The 6,175-nt window shown below is 41.8% G+C and overlaps 1 long non-coding RNA gene across 1 annotated transcript; it reads right to left on the reverse strand.

Annotated features, from left to right (window-relative positions):
- On the reverse strand, positions 1–5,895 carry LOC119887735. Its single transcript, XR_005441801.1, has 2 exons — positions 5,757–5,895; positions 1–1,805 (listed from the first exon to the last, which is right to left on the reverse strand). It is a non-coding gene; the product is annotated as an uncharacterized LOC119887735 (long non-coding RNA).
- Positions 5,896–6,175: the final 280 nt, after the last annotated feature.

The following is a 6,175-nucleotide window of genomic DNA, read 5'->3' on the forward strand; positions in this document are numbered from 1 at the left end:
TGATTTAAACATTTCTCTCTTCTCTTTATTGACCCATCTCTCAAACACGCATTCATCTTCACATTCTCAACCTCTCACAGTAAAACAGTTTAATAACAAAATAACACATTCACATTCAGTTTTCAAAAGCGAGGCAAAATGTACAATAACTCATTTACATGTATGTAGTGGCTTAATCCACTCTGCAAATATCACAGCATCCTGCCATTACATAAACATTTATTACATAGACAAATGTGTTTTTGGTGTTAATGTCACTTTCAATGTAGTAGTAACATATGCAAACATCTTTTCACATCTTTTGGACCCATACAAAAAAATAAAAAATTAAATAGTAAATTCAAGCAAGCAAACACAATAAAATGTTTTCAGTCTATAAGTGACAATGGAGTCAGGTCTGCTTTAAGTGAGTCTTCAAACAATACTACAACAATACTTTTGCATATTCAGCCCATTTATAAATACATGAAGTATAATTGAAATCATTGCCAATCACCTACTGAGGCATACCATTGATATTTGAATGTGACCCCCAGACCCTTTCAGGTGTCTGCACTCTAATGCCTGAATGTATTTAAAACCAAACAGCTTGAAGGACTACATAGAAAAGCATTTTTAAAAATGTCAAATATCCTTCAAGTCAACATGACAATCACTTTACCACTATTCATCTCATATTTTCGCAGCTCCTCAAGATCTAACTGTGGATCCATTTCCAAATGAATAGGTTGGCATTTTCCTCTACTCCTATGGTTGTGAATTTGGGGCAACTGTCAATGGAAGCATTGGGAAATTGATGAAGAATAAAATAAACTGTTAGAATGCTTTTAGCGTTCCCTTGGAGAGTTTGTTGACTTTGAACCTTGGCATTAAAACTGAATTTAAGGTAAAAAGATAGGCCACATATCTGTGGCTTTGCTTACAAATTGTCAAGCAACTCACAAATACACAAAACGTGGACCAACTAACAAAGTGCAATAGTATTACTATGTACAGTAATTAATAAGTACAGTGATTGTCAGAAGATGCTCCAAACTGGACTTTTCAGTCCACAGCAGTAAGTCTTATGCTCTTCCAGTGTCTCACATTGTTCCTGTTACATGGCATCTCTGACAATCGCTGTCTCAGTCACGTAGGAGAATCTCTTTCAAAATAGATCTAGTATCTGGACTCAAAGCCTTCATCCAGTGTAGCTCCACCCCCGAATGCTTTAACACCCATAGAGCATAAATTAATATTTTTCATTCATATTCTGTAGATGGATTTTTACCACCACTTAACATATGAACACAAAAACATGCACACGCTGATGTTTTTTGTAAGACAAAATGCCACAGGATACATGGATTAAGAAGTGCAATGCAAGGGAAAAAACATCTTCAGATTGGGACATACATTTCCTCATTAGTAAACCCTATTGCAGGTTTTCCCTCTGTAAGCATTCATTTAATCTGTGGCATCACATCCAGAGGTTCCCCAAGACAACTCAAACCTCAACCACAGTCCTTTTAACAATCTAGTGCTAGTTAATGCAGCAATGTTTTACAGCTTGAACATCCTTAGGAGGTCCCAGCAGAGCCAAGTTTGACCCCGATCAGGGTCTGACTAGTTAGAATAAAGTCATAGGCACTGGTTTAGTCCTCTGTTGAAAACCGAGCAAAAAGAAGTCCTTCTGTTAAATGTACAATATGTCTGCATGTGTACAAGATAGCATGCGTCTGCACAACTAGCAGGGAGCGGCAGGTTCAGCTGTTGACTGTAGCGCTGCAGGGAAGGTGGGATGAAGGTCTTGTGACTGCAGGAGCCTACAACACAAAACGGAATATATTAACCACTGCACTGGTAATGCACTTAAAAAAATATGATATTCAGGGGTGAATTGTTAAAAGGATTCTATATTGAATGAATACTACGACAAAAGGATTTGAGCGACTCTGACCAGAGCCTAATTGTGATGGCTACACAACTGGGTCAGAGCATCTCCAAAACTGCAGCTCTTGTGGGGTGTTCACGGTCTGCAGTGGTCAGTCCCTATCACAAGTGGTCCAAGGAAGGAAAAGCAGCAACAGTGTCAGGAGCGGCCAAGGCTCACTGATGCATGTGGGGAGGGAAGGATGAGGTGAGCATCAGAACTGGACGACGGTCTGATGAATCACTGGGTGGGTGTGCGTAGCTTACCTGGGGAACACATGGCACCAGAATGCACTACGGGAAGAAGGCAAGCCAGCGGAGGCAGTGTGATGGGAAACCTTGGGCCCTGCCGTTCATGTGGATGTTTGTCTACAAGTAACACCCACCTAAACATTGTTGCAGACATGTACACCCTTTCATGGAAACCGTATTCCCTGATGGCAGTGGCCTCTTTCAGCAGGATAATGCTTCCTGCCACAAAGCAACAATGGTTCAGGAATGGTTTGAGGAACACAACGAGTTCAAGGTGTTGACTTGGCTTCTAAATTCCCCAGATCTCAATCCAATCCAGCATCTGTGGGATGTGCTGGACAAATAAGTCCGATCCAGAGGCCCCACCTCGCAATTTGAAAGGACTTAAAGGATCTGCTGCTAACATCTTGGTGCCAGATACCACAGCACACCTTCAGAGGTCTGTGGAGTATATGTTTCGATGGATCAGGGCTGTTTTGGCAGCAAAAGGGGGACCAACACAATATTAGGCAGGTGGTCGTAATGTTATGACCACCTGCTACTATATCGGCAACCTTATTATCAGCTTTGGCCATTGAAATTGGTCAACCACAAAAATGTACCAACCATCCCCGGGATAATCTGACTTCTCCACGAACAAAATCTTATAGCCTCTTACATATTATTCTGATGGCAAAATAATGCAACATAAAAAGTTTCAATCCTGAAAATCTGCAGAACAAAAACTGTATTCAGGATTTTTCTGCATCATTACCAATTACTGAGTACGTTTTTTCCTTTAATTTATCCCCCATCTGTATATATTCTGTTCAAACGTGAAATATGAAGTCATAATTAAGGGTTGTTTTTGTTTGCCTTAAAGTACTGCGTATGACTTATGACAGCTTTAATAGTTATGAATGTGGTCAAAATTAAGGATGCACCAATCCAATACTGATAAAGTTGTGTGCCTTCCACAGTAGCATCACTAATTGTGCTTTCAGAGCAAAAGCGAAGCAAGCGTTTGGGGCGGTGAGTTTACATACAAAGTCAATGCAAAGACGCGTAGAGCTGCAATTTCCTGTCGGGCGGCGCGAAGGGGGCGGTGCCGGCAAGGAATTTCGCATGACACTGAATCGCGATAGCCTATCAGCGTTGCGATTGTCTGTACGTCACCGACAGCTTCAGAGCGTTGTGTGGAGAGGGCCAGGCAGAGTGGCCGACTGAAAATCTGCAGGCGGCTGAGAGCTGCTAAACTTGGGCTAGAGGAGCAGGGAGCAGCGCTCCAGCTTTCGGACAAATAAACACCTGTAGTCGGACTGGATTCTGCTCTGACAACTACGCAGTTTGCTTGCGGGAGGAGCTCGGACTAAACTGCTTTTATTAAATTAGCATTTTACTTCAGTTTTTAGGATTACAACGTTGATTAATCTTAACTGGAGCTTCTCAGCAGCTAGCTTCCGTGCACATCCGGTTTCAGTGTTGTTGTTAGTGTCGTTAGCTCTGTCGGACTACGACTTCATATTTATATTAAAAAAAAAAAAAAAAAAAAACGGACAAAACTGGACATTACTTGGAGAAAAGAAAGTGAGGAGGTTGAACTTCCTGGAGAGTTCAGAAAATGTGTGTCTGTATCTTTATTCCAGCTATCGTTGTACTTACAACAATACTGTGACCAAGTTAGCATAGCATAGCCCTGATCGATCCGAACTCCATTCAGAAAACAAACATTTTAGAAGTTGTTGTCCTGCTGTCTTGCTGACAGACCTGACGAAGCATGAATTCATACGTTTAACAAATCTGTATCATATTGTAGTTTTTCAGCATCAGTTTGATCCGTTTATTGCTATTTAATCACAGCAAAATGTTTACTTTGGGTTCATACAGCTGTGAGTTGTGTTTATTCGCATTGTGTGTGAACACTCCAGGGACGTCCAGCGATAAAAGCGCGGCGTGGATTAATTTCGCATTTGGTCTGAATGCACAGTAAGCCCCGTGTCCACCAAAGCGTTTTTTTCCTGACCGTCTTTTTTCAATTAATTGCAATGGGAGCAGCGCGTTTTTACAAGCTAGTAAAAACACCAGCAGCGTGACGAGGCACTGAGCATTTTATCCGCGCTGGGCTCTGTGCGTTTTTTTTCCCCCCCGGTCGCTGAGAGTTGAAAAATGTTCAACTTTGGGGAAAACCCTGCGCTCGTCACTGTCACTTTTTACCCAGCCATCCAATTACAGTGCGGGAGGGGCAGGACACACCGAGCTCATCCGATCTTGAACGAAACAATGAGTCTACTCGTCAAGGTGTTTCCTTGCCCGCAAAATCTCATGAACCCACGTACTCATGTTTCAACCTTCTCTTCATGCAGAGCAAGGGCCAGAGCAAGCACTTTGTGGTGACATTTTTACATTCAGTAAAATTAGCCTAAGTAGGCTACCCTACTTGCAGCACATCACCTTCACGGAAATTATGCATCACAACCACAGTGTCTCGAGAAAAAAAAAAAACACTGCGCCTCCAAAACGCACCCTAGCGCTCCCAGCTAGGCGTTTTCAGAAGAGCAGGTGACATTTTCAGCTGATAAAAAAACGCTTTGGTGGACATGGGCCCTAAGTGAAGCTCTCCAGAAGTGAATGTAATGTGACTGCTGTTTGGTTACTCTACTTGTATGTGTATGTATGTATGCTTAAGGCTCTGTACACACTGAAGCCAAATTTCCCGTGAGGAATAATAAAGACTATCTAATCCAATATCTGCTTGATACTGTCTGAAAAAGCTGGATGGCTTATCGGTGACAAGTCAATTCAATTATGCAAGTACTATGCAATGCATCAGCAACACGCCGGTACCTGAACATTTTGCTAGGAGAGCTAACATAGCATGGAGCTAAAAACAAAGGGTCAGCAGTTTGGAGGCATTTCATGTTTGATCAGGCCTGATGTTGCCTTACATAAAGATTCCCAGTCTCTTCCTCACAGTGAGGAATACAACTTATTCATTTTACACTGAACTTTAGGATCGATACTCTGCATCGGCAGATCCCGAAGCCAGGTACCAGTATCGGGACTAAAAAAAGCCAGATTGGTGCATCCCTAGTCAAAATCTATTCTTGTAAGAGAAGACATGTGAAGTCATACATATTGTATAAACCAGACATTTAAACTATCCAACTCCTCCAATATGAAATACTTAGAATGCTTCCCCTTCTCAATCTCGCCACCCGGCAGATGAGTGACAGCTGTGTGGACCACAGCGGTCTGCAAGTTAAATATCTGGCTGTAGTGGAATCATTGTGTCCTGGGAGTTTTTGTGAATGCCAGTTGAGTGTCACATTTTATAACAAGCAGTGTCATCACACCCCAGCCTGCTGACTAGCAGTGTGGAAACATCACCTTGGGTAACAAACAAGCCGTTCATCAGCACTCCCCCCCTCAGCGCAGTGCATCATTCAGTCTACATCATCACTCTGTCCATCAATTTTCAATATAATTTTTGGAATATAAGTTTTCATCACCAAGCTAAAACATGACATTATTTTTCATCCTGTTTTCATGATAAGCCCATTACATACCCTTCACTTATTTTACAAAAAAGGTAGACTAAATCAACTTTCTTTTACCTTTATTAAATGAGCTTGCCTGCAGAAAGGTGAGCTCCTCCTGTGTGCAACGACTCAACATAGGCCAATGCACTCTGCATGGAGGTCAGACAGTAGCCTTCCTCTCCTATCAAATAGCTGAAAAGAGAAGCAAATGTTAGCGGTTAGCTGATGTCCGTAAAAGTGATAAATCTTTACTTTTGACGTCAAAGAAAACTGTGAAAGTGAAATAGGGACACAGAGAACTTAATTCTGACAGATCTGAACACAACCAGGCTGACCACAAAATCCCCAACATCCAAGCACAGATTAGAGCCCCAATTTATTTTTTTTTACTGTAATCCCACATCTTCCCATGTAGTAAAAGGACAAAAGGTAGCTGCATAACATTGAACACTAGAGGCACCAAAATGAAATTCTTGGCCGAAGCCGAATATAAA

This window comes from Micropterus salmoides, unplaced genomic scaffold, assembly GCF_014851395.1.
Source record: "Micropterus salmoides isolate LMB-PRFRI ecotype aquatic unplaced genomic scaffold, ASM1485139v1 Ms_hic_scaffold_4291, whole genome shotgun sequence".
NCBI lineage: Eukaryota > Metazoa > Chordata > Actinopteri > Centrarchiformes > Centrarchidae > Micropterus > Micropterus salmoides.